This window comes from Malaclemys terrapin, chromosome 3 (genome assembly GCF_027887155.1).
Source record: "Malaclemys terrapin pileata isolate rMalTer1 chromosome 3, rMalTer1.hap1, whole genome shotgun sequence".
Classification (NCBI taxonomy): Eukaryota; Metazoa; Chordata; order Testudines; family Emydidae; genus Malaclemys; species Malaclemys terrapin.
Window position 1 is genome coordinate 115,479,954 of NC_071507.1, and position 15,969 is coordinate 115,495,922.

Sequence of the window (15,969 nt, forward strand, 5' to 3'; positions counted from 1 at the left end):
GAGTTGATGGGAGAGCGCTCAGTGATCGATGTATTGATTTACAGCATTACCCGCTGCCCGTTGATCCAGCGGGTAGTGTAGACAGGCCCTGAGAGTAAACAGGATGGGAGCCACTGCCTACTAACTTATAAGAAATGTGACACCTATACATTTTGTGTTGAGTTTAACCTTTTTAGCATGCACCCTGTTTCCAGTTCTACAGATATGCTGCTGGTTACTACTAGCAGTAGTCTTAATGCTGAGAGTTTGTGATTAGTCAGTGGAGGTATATCTTGCACTAAGATCTTTGGGGCATTAAAAAATCAGTGTTCACATCACATGTATTTCAGTAATGGCAGTGTAAAAGCACAAGAAAAGCTTATCCTCTCCAGCAAAGATATTTTTGGAAGGTTTAATAAAAAAAATGATTCCTTTCTGAGCCATTAGGTGGCTTTTTTTGTTCAAAAATATTACAATTAATTGTTTTTAATGTCTTGGCTTTGACTACTAAGAACTTGGATTTGGACTGATTGGCAGTTCTTCAATGATAGCTAGAACAAGTGTTCCTGTTTCTTTGATGACCACTGTGTGGAACATAAACCTAAGATGTGTTTTTGCAAACGCATTGATAAGAAGAGGCCACCAAGTTATGTTTTTTTCCCCATAATATTGTATAGTAAGTCAGATGAACAAATATCATTTTTCTCCCATTGTAGTAAAAATACATGTGAAGACATTGATAGAGAATGTAACAGCTTTTAGCTGTTGGGAACTGGTTTGTATGTGGCTCAAATTTCTTTGATAGTAAATTGTATCCATCTAGATGTTTGAAAATCACTTTGTGAAATGTATGGATTCTCATTCACATTCCTATGGACAAGTGTCCACATCTCAAACTATGAATTGGCTATCTTGTCTGCAATCTCAGCGGAGAGAACAAGGGTCAAATGGATGTAGAAACTGAATTTATCCTCTCATCCTTGGAAACACTGCTTCTGTAGTCACAGTTAAGCACATTTAAGAGGAAGCATAGGGAAGGTTGGACTGTCACTGACACAGAAGACTTCAGTCTAACGTGCTTTCAATTTTGTACCTTTCATTCTGAATTCAGTTTAAATAAAATACTAGTACATTTTTATGTACTTTAAATTTACACCTAAGTTCTAAAAATGGACAGATATTAGAATATATCTTAAACATTTTAAAGACTTTAATCAATAACTTATTCTTATCTGGGTGTTAAGATATGATATGATCAAATTAAAAAAACAAACAAACAAAACAACAGAAATACCCTGCTAAGTCATGGGATAAGAGAAGTTACAGATTCACAGGTAGCTCACATGTGCTTGCAGACCTCATTGTAATAAACAACCACAGAACAAGACTTTGAAGGAGGGAAAACAGATGTAACACCCTTGAAAATGAGAGAGAAAAATCCAATGGGCCAGATAGAACAAAGACCTTAAAAAGGCATAGCTATCAGAGTAATCTGATCCAATGCAATTGTGCTGAATGAGTCTGCAGTAGCCAGCATTCAGCAGGTAATATTCTACTACTATAAAGAATCTAGGAATAGTTCTTTAAAGGCATTGAATAATTATGTGCTACTGCTTTCTGTGCAGAACTCAGCAAATCAGTTAATTAAAAATCATCTAAAATATACTTGCCAAAGCCCTACATCTTTATTAATGTTGATATTCCCAGACTTTCTTAAAATATGTAAATATAAATTACAAATGGTAGCAGATATACAGGTCACTCTATTATGGTTTGCTATACTCAGATCCCTTGATTACTTCTATATCAAAATCTTCCCTGCATACTAGTCGTTATTTGTGTTTTTATTTTGATTGTAATTGTGCTAGGATTAATTGATAAAATATAACACAATGGCTTGGGAAATAAATCCCCACCTTTTTAGTTATTTTACACTGCACCTATTACAGATCATTAGTCACTCAGTACTTTTGCTTCACACTTGTATATTCCATGCAGCCACTGTAAGACTCATGTATCTGGTGTGTTTGTAGGTTCCCAATTGTTTATCTTTTTAGGAGCAGTGGTGAAGAATTGTATTAGTGAGAGAAATTGTCAGTGATGTAACTGTATGGTTATAGTCAATATAAGAAAAGCTGCAATGACAACCATAGTGTAAATGCTCCACTTCAACAAATGTGGAAGCATGCATTTTTATTTGTTATTAGCACTTATCTAATTACCATTGAAACTGCACTCTGTTTATATAATAGAAAAGGAAATGAATACAGAAAGGTCAGATGATGAATAGTCCCTTGACCAGAATATAACAGGCTGTGAAAACTTTTAGAGGTGTACATTGAATAACTTAGTATCTCTCTGAAGCTTTCTTGAAAATTCAGAAAGGACTATCAACTTCTAAACCTGCAGAGGACATATCTATCTGTTTTCATTACACTGGCAAAGATATGAGCCTGAGACTGCTATATGAATATTAAGGAAACTTCAGAGAACTGCTTCAAACTTTGCTGAAACAATGAAGAAAACATGCCAGTATCTTTGATATTTTAAAATTCTAAAGATAGAAAGTTTAAGGATTGCTTCTATGTATATTAGTAAAGAAAATGGGGGAGGTACAAATGGTTTGAGATGCGGGGGGATAATGATAGCCTTCCTTTGTGGCCTTGGGCAAGTCAATTAGGGCAGTGGTTCTCAACCAGGAGTACTTACAGGGCGTACATCAACTCATCTAGATATTTGCCTAGTTTTACCAAAGGCTTCACAAAAAACACTAGCAAAGTCAGTACAAACTAAAATTTCATACAGTCAGTGACTTGCTTATACTGCTCTATATACTATACACTGAAATATAATGGTAAAAATGAGAAAGTAAGCATTTTTTCAGTAATAAAGTGCTGTAACACTTGTGTATTTTTATGTGTGATTTTGTCAGCAAGTAGTTTTTAAGTGAGGTGAAACTTGGGGTACACAAGACAAATCAGACTCCTGAAAGGGGTACAGTAGTCTGGAAAGGTTGAGAGCCACTGACTTAGGGCTTGTCCACGTGGGGACACTCTGGTAAGTTAATTATCTAAAGGTGTGAATTAAAAGCAGATTAGTTAAACTGCATTAAACTCCTGTGTGGACTCTTATTTAGAATTAAAGTGGCCTTTATTCTGTTTAGCTTAATTTTAAAATAGCCTTAATTCAGTTCATTTTAATTCTGAATGAGTCTGCGCACGCAAAGGTTTAATGCAGTTTAAACCACTTTTAGTTCATGCCTGTAGTTAGTTTGGATAAACTTTCCAAAGTGTCCCTGTGTAGACAAAATCTTAGCCTTTTTGTGCCTTGGTTCCCCGTCTATAACGTAGGGGTAATAGTAGTTCCTTACCTCACCTAGGTGTTGTGACGATAAATATATTATTAAAAATTATAGGGCACTCCAATACTATGATAATGGGAGACATATAAGAACCTAAAATAAAAACAGAATTGCACAGTTTGAATATGAATTTGAGATTATATGGGAGGTCATTAAATAGAACACATTGTCTGTATGTGGTATGCTTGAGGATCACCAGAAGATTTGCATAATGTGGCATGTAGGGCTCTGAGATTAGTATTTAGACTGAAAACTGCTTCTTTCATTTCATGTCATTTGTATTCCACCGATGTGGTACAAAGTGAATTAAGGAATGAGGGAAAATTTGAGGGGACGGGGGTTGAGGGAATTAACACAATTGTGCAAAAGATCTTTTACAAAATCCGCATGTTTGAAGAAGGGTAGGAAGAATAGCCTTATAGTACAAATATACATATGCATATCCTGCCCTCTTTTCTTTCCCCATTGGAAACCAGTGGTCTTGAACACAGCAGAATTGGTGTTGTCATTCAAAACAGGGGTGCTGCATGCCAGAGGGCTCATAGTGGGGTTTCCCCTCTGAGTCACTGACAAGAGCTCTCAAGCCTGGAAAGCACTTAGAAGGGCTTGTTGCGTGGATCTGAGATTAGTCGATCTGCCAGTGCACAGATCCACCATTGCAGCACACACAAGATACTGCATCCATCAGTAGCAGCAGAGTGGCTCTGCAGCAGCTAATTTTTGGCCTGAAGGAGAGGATTTATTTTCCATCCCCCATGGCATTGTCGTTTTCACAGCTCTGAGGCTAAGATTTGTCCTGTAGTCAGTGATATGAGGAAGATGGAGGAACAGGCCTTTTCAAGATAAACCATCTTCAAACTATCTACTTTTACAAGACTTTAAATCCTGGCCTGCACTAGGAACATAGGTTGGTAATAACTACATTGCTCAGGGGTGTGAAAAATCCACACCCGGGAGCGATGCAGTTAAACTGACCTGAGCCTGGTGTAGACAGCGCTAGGAAAATTCTCCCATCAATCTAGCTATTGCCTCTTAAGGAAATGGACAGGAGACGCCCTCCTGTCAGCATGGGTAGCATCTTTGCAGCTGCACTGCTGTAGCACTTCGGTGGAGGTGTAGATGTGACATACCAAGGGTACAATCTAGACTGGTGAGTAGCTGTGCCACCCCCTCCCTCTAATCTGGGGTGCCCTTTATACTGCTTTGCTGCTGTAGCCTCCAGTCAGGACTGCTCTCAAAACAGCCTCCAGCATGCAGGTCACACCCAGTCCCAGATCAGATGGCAGGGATGGCAGAGCTATTCATTAGTAAGTCTGTGTGTCTGTCACGGAGGTCATGGATTCTGTGACTTTTTGTGACCTCCGTGACTTCTGCAGTGGCCAGTGCTGGCTCAGGGGCATCCCCTAGGCCACCAGCAGCAGTTTGGGTGTGGGAGGGGGCTCAGGGCAGAGGCAAGGTGTTGAGGTGCGGGGCAGCGCTTACCTGAGGGGGGGGGCTCCCACAGGCATGTCCCTGCATCTCATAGGCGGAGGGGCCAGGGGGCTCCGCACGCTGCCGGCGCCCACAGGCGATGCCCCTGAAGCTCCCATTGGCTGCTGTTCCCAGCCAATGGGAGCTGCTTGTGGCGGGAGCAGCACGCGGAGCCCGCCCTGGCTGCCCCTCCCCCTAGGAACTGCAGGGACATGCGGAGCTGGGTAGGAAGCCTGGGAGCCCTGCCAACTCTCCCCCAGCACCAGTGGGTGTCCCAGGCCGTGTGCTGCTGCCCACCACCATCCCCAGCACCCGCGGTGCCCTGAGACCAACACCCTCACACGAGCACCTGCGGTCCTCCTGGCCCTAGTTTTAGTTAGGGATATATAGTAAAAGTCATGGACGGGTCATGGGCTGTGAATTTTTGTTTACTGCCCGTATCCTGTTTATGATTTCTACTAACAATACCTGTGACTAAAACGTAGCCTTACTCATTAGTCAAGATGAGGGATCATCAACCTTTGGCACGCGGCCCATCAGGGAAATCTACTGGCGGGCCGGCACAATTTGTTTACCTGCAGCGTCCGCAGGCAGTAGCGTTGCTAGGGGGAGAGCAGGGGAGTGGCCGCTCCCCTACTGAGCCCAGGTGGCGCCTTGTCAATTTCTTGGCGCCTTTTTACTCATCCGGGGGAGTGATTAAAAAAAAAGGCGTCACCCACTGCGGCACTTTTATTTTACTCACCCGGTGGCACTCCGGGTCTTCGGTGACACTTTGGCGGCGGGACCTTCACTCACTCCGGGTCTTTGACAGCACTTCGGCAACGGGACCTTCACTCACTCCGGGTCTTCGGCGGCATTTTGATGGCGGGACCTTCAGTGCCGCCGTAGACACCCAGAGTGAGTGAAAGGCCTGCCGCCGAAAACCCGGAGCACTGCCGGGTGAGTAAAAGCGCCGCAGCGGGTGGAGCCTTTTTTTTTTTATTGCGCCCCCTGTTCCCTCCACCTGCCTATGCCACTGTCCGCAGGTTCGGCCGATCGCAACTCCCACTGGCCGCGGTTCGCCGTTCTAGGCCAATGGGGGCTGCAGGAAGTGGTGGCCAGCACATCCCTCAGCCCGCGCCGCTTCCCGCACCCCCCATTGGCCAGGAACGGCGAATCGCGGCCAGTGGGTGCTGCTATCGGCCAAACTTGCGGACGCTGCAGGTAAACAAACTGTCCCTAGATTTCTCTGATAGGCTGCATGCCAATCCTTGGTCTAGATTGTATCCTGGGTATATCACAGTAGACAAGACATACATTGCAACTGCCTTTCAGACTGACTGAGTTTCTTAAATTTAGAAGGCAATCAAGCATTATTTTTTTTTATCTGAGTTAGGTTTGCAAACCACTCTGCTGAAGTCCATTCAGTAGCTATTCAGTCTTTTGGGCTCACGTAGAATGCCAATCTATTGTGTCCAGAGTCTTATTTTTTTATTCAGGTAATGGAATCTAGGGAGGCTATGGATTTCAGAAAAATTAATGTAACTAAAGTGTAAGTAGGTGGATGCCCCCATTTGTGAATAGGGCAATTACAGCCAGGAGTTGTTTTAAGCAGGATAGTCTCATATGCATGCTAGTGCATGTTAAATACACACATGATGAAGTGAAATAATAAAATAATAATTATTTGGTAAGCTCTGTGCTCTGCATAATTATGTAAGGTTTGGATGTTTTCAAATTTTTAAGTAAATCGGTTACTCTTACCATATGAACACTATTACGTGAGGATGCCATATATTTGGCATTATTTACTATACCATGTATGTTGAGAACTTTCTTAGATTGGGGTATAAATCTTAATGCAAATACTGTATTAGAAAGTGGTATTTTAGATATGATATAATCATTAAGATATTCAAAATAAACCATCTTCTATTTTAGACATATTTGAAATCAAAGTATTTTTATCTTACCTTTCACTGAATGTGTTTAAAGCTTTGTTATCCTACCAATACATCTTCCAGATTAATCTCTTTCAAGATTAACATGTCACTCTTTTCTGAGTCACCCCTACAATTAAACTGGATCAAATAATCTTTCTTTCCTTTCAAAGCACTGAGTCCTGTAATGAAAACGTCTTCCTAAGGTAACACAACTTTTAAATAGATAAATGGGTGGGATAAATGGGAGGGATAGCTCAGTGGTTTGAGCATTGGCCTCCTAAACCCAGGGTTGTGACTTCAATCCTTGAGGGGGCCACTTAGGGATCTGGGGCAAAGTCAGTACTTGGTCCTTCCAGTGAAGGCAGGGGGCTGGACTTGATGACCTTTCAAGATCCTTTCCAGTTCTAGGAGATAGGATATGTCTTTGAATTTATATTTTGGAGAAAAAAACATACATTGTTTACTTTCTCTGATTCAATGAGTCATGACTTTTTGAGAAAGTGAAGATGTTAGTGAAAAAAATTATAGTTCTTAGTAATCCATTGGTAGTGCAGAAGTGTTGCTTTATAACTTTGGCATTCTATTATTTCTTGTAGAATATGTGCATATAATGTCTCGTGACAGAGACTTGTAAAGAAAAACACTTATTTTTAGATTTGAATGTACTCTGACAGAGCTATGAAACAGCAAGCGGCAATATAAATTGGGCCAAATTCATGCCTTTGTTGCCATTGAGTTACACCAAGCATGAATATGGCTCTGTGTCTAGGACCTAAGTCATGTTCTCTATAGATCCAAAGGACTTGGTGTAGTGTAGCTCAAAACATGTTCTACATTAAAATTACTGTACAACATGAAAGAGTCAGATGAAACATCTCTGTGCCTTTTTATGTATGTATTATGGACCAAATTCTACTGTGAATCTCAGGCAAGAAGCTGATTTCTAATGATTCCTCATAAAATGGCATCTCCCACGCATATTTTCACAGGTTATATTTCACATGTTCTCAATCAAGTTGACCTCACTATAAAACTCCATTTGTGTAACCCTTCTAAATCAGTAGTTTCAAAACTAAAACCAGGAAAAAAGTTGGACCTCTTCAAATGTCATCTATCAAATTATGACCCTTCATGCCCCCCCCCTTTTTTTTGCATGCACATGATGCAGCTGAACATGAAAGGAGTAACATGGCTTTTACAGTTACTTCTGATGGGTAGTCCATGAAGTAGATATGCAGAGTTACATATTTGCACTTGTACATCTGGTAATCCAAAGTTCCTACTGCTTTGAGAGGCAGTGCTGGTGCCATGAGTTACATTTGTGGATGACACCAAGCTGGGAGGGGTTGCAAGCACTTTTGGAGTTCAAAATTAGAATTCAAAATAACCTTGGCAAATTGGAGAATTGGTCTAAATTTAACATAGACAAATGCAAAGTACTTTATTTAGAAAGGAAAAATCAAATGGACAACTAGAAAATGGGAAATAACTGGTTTGGTGGCAGTATTGCTCAAAAGGATCTGGGGGTTATAGTGGATCACAAACTGAATGAATCAATGATGTGATGTAGTTGAGAAAAAGGCTAATACCATCCTGGGGTTTATTAACAGGAGTCTCATATGTAAGACACAAGAGGTAATTGTCCCACTGGTGAGGCCTCAGTTGTAGTACTGTGTCCAATTCTGAGCACCACATTTTAGGAAATTGGTTAAATCACAGTGTTTTAATATTATGAGCTGCAAAGAGCCGCTGGAGACACATTAAAGAGCCCCTTGTGGCTCATGAGTTGCAATCTGAGTATCACTGCACTAGGGCATCTTTTTGTTTTTTCCAATAGAATTTACTGGGATGTTAAATGTGTTGGAGGAACTTCAGATTGCTAACGGAGCAGGACCTATGCCCCAGTAAAATCAAGCGAGGAAATATTTGGGGGTGGGACACAGGTAACAGCAACCCTGAAATGAGTGTTCTTGAGACCTTTGGTTTTTGGTTTGGTTTTGCACTAACTGATCCTTTGGATAAGTTTATTGAGAAAGTGATGCAACTCTCGCAGTATCTGAAATCCTTAGGTTTCAGGATTGAATAGGACACACACGGCCTGGTAGTCTCATTTGCTGATGATCTCTTAGCAATGGACAAAGATCAGATGTCCATGGTGATTCCTTAAATCTGTTCACAGCCCTCTATTGCTGATGAGGTTTTGTTGATTTGGACTGTTACCCGGGGTGGATGTTATTTTTTTTTGAATGATTATGCTTTATTTCCCCCATCAGAGGGATCCCATAGGGTCCTACTGGCAATTGCTGATCTCACTTAAAGGTGTTCTTGTTTGCATTCTGAAGCATTTATCCTTTCTTTTCAATGTGCAGGTGAATCTAGGTATCTGGGGAAGAAAATGAGAGGTTTTGGACTGTGTGGCACTGTACCTGCGTGGTATGCAATGGTCTTTTTTCCCCATCAAACCTGGATTGTCCAGTGTTTCTCTTTTTCCAGTGTGTGGCCCAGATAAAGTCTTGAGTGAGATGTGCTGAGGCACAGTGTAGGCAAGACTGAATTGATACTGATTGATTCAGGAATGGTTCTAGAGAGAGTAGTGGGGTGGTGGCTGTGCCCCTACTGCTGAGAGGTTTTGACATCCTTGATTTGTAATATAGTTAGTATGTTATCCTTGATTGTTGCTGCCGTCTCATATAGTTTTGTTGCCCAAGAGTTCTGTTACACTTCCCAGGGATACCCAGGGTTGTGAGGCACTTTACTACCACCTGCCTTTAGCGTTAGGTAGCTTTGGTCTGTGCCTGCCATGGGTCAAATCCCCAACTCCTCCATCTACAGCAACTCGAGCACTTTTTGTTAAGCCTCTCAGGCCCCACTGTCACTTACAGGTTAGCAACTGGCACAACCCAACCCTTGAGCACTCCTGGTCCAGTGGACACACTCAGTATTTACAGAGTCACTGCTTCCAAAGAAGTAGTACACACCAGTTTACCAGTTCAACCTCAGATCACCACTCCGCTTAAACACACAACACTTAGATGCTTATAGTGAAATCAAGTATAAGTTTAGTTAACAAAGCCTAGAGATTCAAGTACTAGCAAGCAGCAGTACTGGAAACAAATGGTTACATATAAAATAAAATCATAACAGCCATTCTAGAGCCTAGACTTAACAAGATACTCATATCTTGTAGAATATTTGTCACCCCAAATCCTTGCAGTGCTTTACAGCCAGGCTGGCTGCGACCCTCCTTTCATGAGGCAAGCATGCTGTCAGTTTGCCTCCTAGATGAAGAATTCAGTGACCCATTGCACTCCAGGATATACCAACCCAATCCTTTGTGTTTATTCATAAACAAGACAGCCCCACTGTTTATTTCTTCCTGCAGATTTCCACTCTTTTAGATTTCTCAGCCATTCCATTCACACCTGGGTCAGTATGCAACAAGGCATGCAATACACAAATGGCCAGACAGGGAGATGGGTGTCAGTTACCTCCTGCCTGAAGGGAAAATCTTTGAGGTATGCCACTTCCTGGCAACTTGCCTTAACTCCAAGAATTTACAACCATAATTTTCAATATATATACACATATAACTCCTTAAATGTTAAGGCAACTTGCATTAACTCCAAGACCTTACAACCATATTTTTCAATATATATATACACAACTCCTTAAATATTAGCTGTACATACCTTTTGCAATGATTGATGACCAGTGGTTCTACTGACTCAGTAAAAACCACTCTTTTAACTATTATGCAGCTATCTGACCTAGAGGATCCCTGTAAAACTCTGGGCACCCCTGGATACTCTGTCTGTTGGCACTAATGGCTCCCTGAGTGTCACCGTGCCTCAGTGGGTCAGAGCTGAAAATGCCAAATTCAATACAAACTGCTGAGACATAGGGCTGACTGGTGGTTATTCTGTCATTAGATTATACCAAGCCAGTAACAAAAGTGAATTTGTTCTCACCACACTGGTTAACAAGATACTGGCCCAAGATGGACTCTAGGGTCACATGAATATATCACATGTCCTTACATGCTTTGATGAGTCACAGGGGCAACCATTGCCCATATTCTTGCTGAGGCATCCACAGGAAGGCTTTAGCAGGTGGGATGTTTTCTCTATGGACATTTTTAGAGTGAAGTGTCCTTAATGGGCCATCAACACATAACTGTCAGGCCTTGATGCAAATCTTAACTGGTGGGTGTTACCCAAAAATACAACACATGTATAAGATACAGGTCCAGGGCCAATATTCATAAGATTAGACACAAAGATGATACATGCATATAAACACACATAGCAAAGCATAACTTTTCCAGTGACACCTTACATGACCATTTGTACAAGATTTGTTGCAATCATACAGCATCACACTGGGTCACAAGGGCTTTTTTCATCTGTACCTAGTGTAATAATTTATGACCATTTCTCTCAAATATGTAGTTTCCACAATTATCCATACATCTGTGACCTCCAGAATTAAGTGCTATAACACATTTTACATGGGGCTTCGCATGAAAACTCCATATGGAAGCCTCAGCTGGTACATAGTGTGTTAGACCAACTGCTTAGTGGTATCTGATGTGGAGAGTCTATTACATCAGCAGACCTTACACTGCACTCAATTACTTTTGGATGTAATTCAAGGTGTCACTATTGATCTTTAAAGACATATACAGTAGTTTGGATCCTAGTTTCTTGGAAGGCCGCATCTCTCCCCATTTGCTTCCTGAATAGTGGAAATCAAGTGACCGGACCCTGTTGTCAGTCCCTACATTTTTATGTCTGGGGATTGGTGGCAGAATAGTTCCAGCAGAGGATCCTTGTCTTTGAAAATCTCAATGTTTGTTTACACTTTGCCTTTGTATTATGCCTTATCTACTTGTCCAGACTGTTGCTGAAATGTGGAGAGTGATATTTTTAACTTCTATTTATTCTGACTCATTTTAAGTAAATATTTGCACTCCAAACCATTATATAGACTTTAGGAGTTATATAGAATTTAGTTTCCAAACACACATTAGTAACATAGGGAATAAATACAGTACCCTGTTGCAAAAGATTTCATGCTATTTAAAGATGAATGAAATCCACTTTCCTCCAACATTCAGTTTGACATTTCAAAAGATAAGATGTATCTCACTTTGTATCATCTCACAAATACATCTGAATCTCCCTTTGGCTTCTTCAGAAATGTCAGATATCTAAGATCTGCATTAAGAAAGAGTATTCCTGTTACTATTTCAAAACACGAAAGAAGGTAATGTATCGGTATAGAAAATATAAAGAATGCAGGTGCACAAAAATGAAATAAAGTACAGTGATCAAAGGTCACATACATATTTCCTGCCGCAAAGTGCTCATCCATTTGCATTTAACAAGTACGTAGCACTTCTCATTTTGATCAGCTCAAACTGCTTTACAGAACATATGCAGGGATCACTTCATCCATCGGTGAAGTGCAGCCATGTCTGGCCTGGTATGAAAAGCTGTTTAATATAGTTTAGCTATAGAGGGAATTTAGACAGACAATGCAATAATGCACGTTAGAATTTGTCCAGGATGTGGAAGCTATAAACTCCATTCTTGAGATCTTAAATGAAAAAAAAAAAAAAATTGGTCAAGGCTGGAGTTTGCTAACTTAAAAGGAAGAGCACAGTGCCACCTAGTACCATACTTGGGCAGTTCAGTACTTGCAGCAAATGGCACCCTTCTTACTCAGTATAATCCACCTCACTTCCTGCAACACCTGGCCTTTTCTTAGGAAGTCTCTCCTTATGTATTGACTACTTCTTTTGTTTTGACTGGAGCAGTGTGAATAACTGATTTATATATTTTTTTTTAGTTCACTAGCTGATCCAAATAAATGCAAAAATGTGGTTTGGGTCAAACTAAATGTTTTGTTTGTGAGTTTTAACTTAAAATAAAATTGAAGCAAATTTCAAAAGGAAAAGTCATTTTAAATCAGTGTTTCATTTAGAAAATGTAAAAATGAAACTTTGACTTTTCTGGAATTTTTTCCTATCACAATATTGGTGGTGCATTCAACATAAATTTGCAAAATGTTTTGGGCAACCTGAATCTGCACTTTTTTGTTGGAAGAGTTTTGGCTTAAAAACTTCACGCAGTTCTAATATTAATATTCTTTGGAGGTCTCATATTCTATATTGGTCAACCAAGAGTTCTGAGGGAACTAAAATATGAAATTGTAGAACTACTCGCTGGTGTATGTAACATATTGCTTAAATAAGCTTGGAGGTGATCCTGGCAATTACAGGCTGGTAAGTCTAACTTCAGTATCAGGTAAATTGGTTGAAACTGTAGTAAAGAACAAAATTATCAGACACACAGAAGAACATGCTATGTTGGGGAGGAGTCAACACAGCTTTTGTAAACTGAAATCATGCCTCACTAATCTATTAGAATTCTCTGAGGTGGTCAAAAAAACAAGTGGACAAGAGTGATCTAGTGGATATAGAGTACTTGGACTTTCAGAAAGTATTTGACAAGGTCCTTCACCAAAGGCTCTTAAGGAAAGTAAGCAGGCACTGGATAAGAGGCAAGGTCCTCTCATGGACCAGTAACTGGTTAGAGGGCAGGAATATATGGTCAGTTTTTACAGTGGAGAGAGGTAAATAGCAGGGTTCCCCAAGGATCTGTACTGGGACCAGTGCTGTTCAACATATTCATAAATGATCTGGAAAAAATGGTTAACAGTGAGGTGGCAAGTTTGCAGACAATACAAAATTAGGCAAGATAGTTAAGTCCAAAGCAGACTGTGAAGATTTGCAAAGGGATCTCACCAAGCTGGGTGACTGGGCAAGAAAATGGTAGATAAAATTCAGTGTTGATAAATGCAAAGTAATGCACATTGGAAAACATAATCCCAACTATATATAGAATATTATGAGGTCTAAATTAGCTTTATCACTCAAGAAAGAGATCTTGGAATCATTGTGGATAGTTCTCTGAAGACATCTGCTCAATATGCAGCAACAGTCAAAAGAGCTAACAATCTTAGAACCAGTCAGAAAGGGAAAGATAAGACAGAAAATATCTTAATGTCCCTCTCTAAATCCATAATATGTCTACACCTTGAATACTGCATGCAGTTCTGGTCACCTCATCTCAAAAAAGATACTAGAATTGGAAAAAGCACAAAGAAGGGGAACAAAAATGAATAGGGGCATGGAACAACCTCCATATGAGGAAAGATTAAAAAGGTTGGGACTGTTCAGCTTGTAAAAGAGATGACTAAGGAGATACGATAGAGATCTATAAAATCATGAACAGTGTGGAGAAAGTGTTATTTATCTCTCACATTGTCATGCTTATAACTACAACATAACACAAGAACCAGTGGTCACCCACTGAAATTTATAGGTAATACATTTGAAATAAACATCCGAAAATACTACTTCACACGATGCATGGTCAACCTATGGAACTCATTGCCAGGGGATATTGTGAAGGCCAAAAGTATAATTGGGTTCAAAAAAGAATTTGATAAATTCATGGAGGATAGGTCCATCAATGGCTATTAGCCAAGATGGTCAGGGATGCAATCCCATGCTCTGAGTGTCCCTAAACCTATGACTGCCAGAAGTTGGGATTGGATTACATGATAAATTGTGCTCTTCTGTTCATTCTCACTGAACCATCTGGCATCAGCCACTATCAGAAGACTGAATGCTGGCCTAAACGGACCATTGGTCAGACCCAGTATGACCATTCTTATGTTCTCATTGTTAATATTGCTCGTCTTTTGAATTCTCAGAAAATTACTGCACAAAGGGATATGGCTGTTGATTTAATATGCTATGTAAAATATCCCATTAAAACCCACTACCTTTTTCTGTAAGAATTTGAAATCTGACCTTTACAACTTTCCCCAGTTTCCTTCTTTCTGCAGTGACTTAAGGTATAAATTATTGTGTAGGATATTACAATGCAATCTCAATCACACACGACTTATTTTGACAGGATCAACAATATCGCCTGAAGACTTTTCAATGCTAATCCTTTCCTTAGTTATAATGCTTGAATAAGCTGAATCACATAAAAGCTTTTTTAAAAATTATGCACAATAGAAACAACCACACAAGGAGAAGGCTAAATGTCTTGAAGGCGTAATGGTCTTTACAAACAAATTCAGAATAAAGGGAAGGTAGTTTTTTTTTTTTTAACCGTCACTTGCAAGATACACAAGGCTTCTTTTCCCTTAGTTTAAGTTGAAACATCCTCGTAAATCATTTCTCGATGTTAATATGTATGCCCTAATTTTCAACAAATAAACATATCAGGGTTTTAAGGATTTATGAATATACGCTGGATTGGTGATCTATTGGGAATATAGGATGCTACTAGGCAAGAAGGAGTGGTGATTTAGGGCAGAATTTTCAAAATGTTAGAAACCTGTCCAATTTTCAAGAATTGACTTTCAGGGGGATTTCCTAAATCACACACACACGTTGGAAACTTTAATCTGTACTTGATCAGCTGTGAAGCCACAATGTAGATGTAGGATGGGATTTTCAAAACTACTCAGCATTGATTTAACTCTGCTTTCATTTAAATAAATTCTAAAACTCCTGTTAATTTAGTGGGACCTGAGTTAGTTCATGCTGAGTACTCTTGAAAAATCTCTTTGTAGAGACATCTTCCCATGGGAAACTGATTCTCAAACTGCCCCAAGGCTCTTCTTTGGGTCTGGTCTATTAGATAACACAGTTTAAGTTTTGTTTTAAACCAAAACTAGTCTTTCCCCAGCTTCACAGTTTCTTCAGCTTCTGGCTGGTAACTGGGGTGCTGGAACAATTTGTGTAGTGCAGGTGCTGAGAGCCATTGAACCAACCTGTAAACCCTGATATGATGGAAACCACTTCAAGCCAGGAGTGTGGCAGCACCCCAGCAACGCTAGTTCCAGCACCTATTCTGGTAACATATTTTTCAAAAATACAAGGTCTGGTTTTAAGCAGGGGATCTCAGCCAGATCCACTTTGGACTTCTCTGGAGAAACCTTCCCCCTAACAACATTCTAGCTCTTTGTTTTCTCCTTTGTGATGGAGCTGGCTCGAAGTCTCCTATCTGGGCTACCATTATATGCTTCCAGATTACTTGACCTCAGCCACTGGTGCAAACCAATGGCCTGGGACAACATGCCAAAGCACAAGTGGGGCTGAAGCCAAATGCCTTAAAGGGCTAGTCCACTCTGTGACACTCACCCATTCTA

General features: G+C 40.3%; 1 protein-coding gene across 9 annotated transcripts in view; it reads left to right on the plus strand.

Annotated features, from left to right (window-relative positions):
* TRDN (triadin) overlaps positions 1-15,969 on the plus strand; it is a 284,763-nt gene that overhangs the window by 13,471 nt on the left and 255,323 nt on the right. The window lies entirely within an intron of this gene.